Source organism: Myotis davidii, unplaced genomic scaffold (assembly GCF_000327345.1).
Source record: "Myotis davidii unplaced genomic scaffold, ASM32734v1 scaffold1372, whole genome shotgun sequence".
NCBI lineage: Eukaryota > Metazoa > Chordata > Mammalia > Chiroptera > Vespertilionidae > Myotis > Myotis davidii.
In genome coordinates this window covers 178,212-179,609 of record NW_006284095.1, presented here as the reverse complement: position 1 = coordinate 179,609, position 1,398 = coordinate 178,212, and the positions used below count along the sequence as shown (strand labels likewise).

The 1,398-nt window shown below is 63.2% G+C and overlaps 1 pseudogene; it reads right to left on the bottom strand.

Annotated features, from left to right (window-relative positions):
- Positions 1-259: 259 nt before the first annotated feature.
- The window catches only part of LOC102753822, a 3,306-nt pseudogene continuing 2,167 nt past the window's right edge, over positions 260-1,398 (bottom strand).

The following is a 1,398-nucleotide window of genomic DNA, read 5'->3' as shown; positions in this document are numbered from 1 at the left end:
GGTCGATCCTTCTGCCACGATGGCAGCCCCGCCGGCACCAACCACGGGGGACATAGAAGACCGAGGCCGCACGTGTCCGCGGGCCCGGGGCCTGCGGCGCCACCGACGCCTTTGCTTTGCTGGAACGCGGTGCGCTCCGGCCAGGCACCGGAGCGGAAGTCATTTCTGAGGGAAACGGGCAGGTGACCAGATGGAGACGGAAATCTCCCGCGCGTGGGCTCCGAGGGATGGTTCTGTTTCGTGTAATGAAGAGTAATTTTTAAAAATCTCTGCAGTCGTTCTGAAACACAAGGCGCCGGCAGAGCAGACTCGGGCCAGGGCGGCCTGGGAGGCTCCGTGTGTCCTCGGCCGTGACCAGGCTCCTCCCTCGGGAGAAGGCGCCGGCGCGGAGCTGGGACACGGTCAGGTCCCGCGTCAGGTCGTCCAGCCCGTCGCTGGCGGGGGCCTCGTCCAGCCCCGCTGACAGGTCCTCCTCCTTCTCCCGGCCGATGCTCAGCTCGCTTCCCTCTGAGCCATGACCGGTGCTGCTGGAGTCATCCACCTTAGTCATCGTCTTCTCTGGCCCCGAATCCAAGGGATGCCACTTGATCGGTCACCACCTTCAGAACCGCGTCTCCCCTTCTGCCTTCCCCCGAGGCTTTCAAGGTGGGGGCTCCCGGGAGGGCGCCGAGTCCACCCTTCAAGGATGGGGCGCCGGCGAGCGAGGCGAGGCTCCCTCCTGGCTTCCCAGGGTCGCTTCTCCAACCCTAAGTGTTTTCGGGTTTAGGAATGGGATCGTCAACGAAAGAATCTCCGTCCAGGTCACCTTCATGTGCACAAAGGCCCGCCTTGTCTTTGACATTGAGACTTTGGTGGCTTAAGAGAGATCCCTTTTTTGTCTCATGGGCCAGTAAGTGAAGACCGCTCTCGCCCTTCGGTCCTGACCTGACGAGGAGATGCTCCTATCGCTCTGACCTGCACCACCGCCGGCTTCTTACCGGGCCCTGCGCGCCGCTTTCCTCCTGGCGACGGCGGGGGAGAAGGCGCATCAGCCAGACCCAGTCTCTCCGCCCCTGCCCACAGCGCCGCCCGCCCGCAGCGCCTCCGCGTCAATGACGCCCACGTCCCGGGCTGCATGCTCTCGGCCTTCCAGACCTTGGAAGGTGCTAGCTTCGGCTGGAAAACGGCCGAGGCGAAGTCCAGATGAAAGAACTGGAGAAACTCTGCCACCAGCCGGCCATCTTTCGTATTTAAAAACTTTTCCGGGCTCTCGTAAACTAAAGGAGTTTTGTTCTCCGCTTTTTTCTGGCTCCTCTAGCGCTAAGAACACGGCCGCCCGCCCGGAGCTCCGCCTTGATGCGATTCAGAAGCCCGCTGCCCTCCTGCGTCTGCACCAGCGGGGCCCGCAGCTCCGCGTCC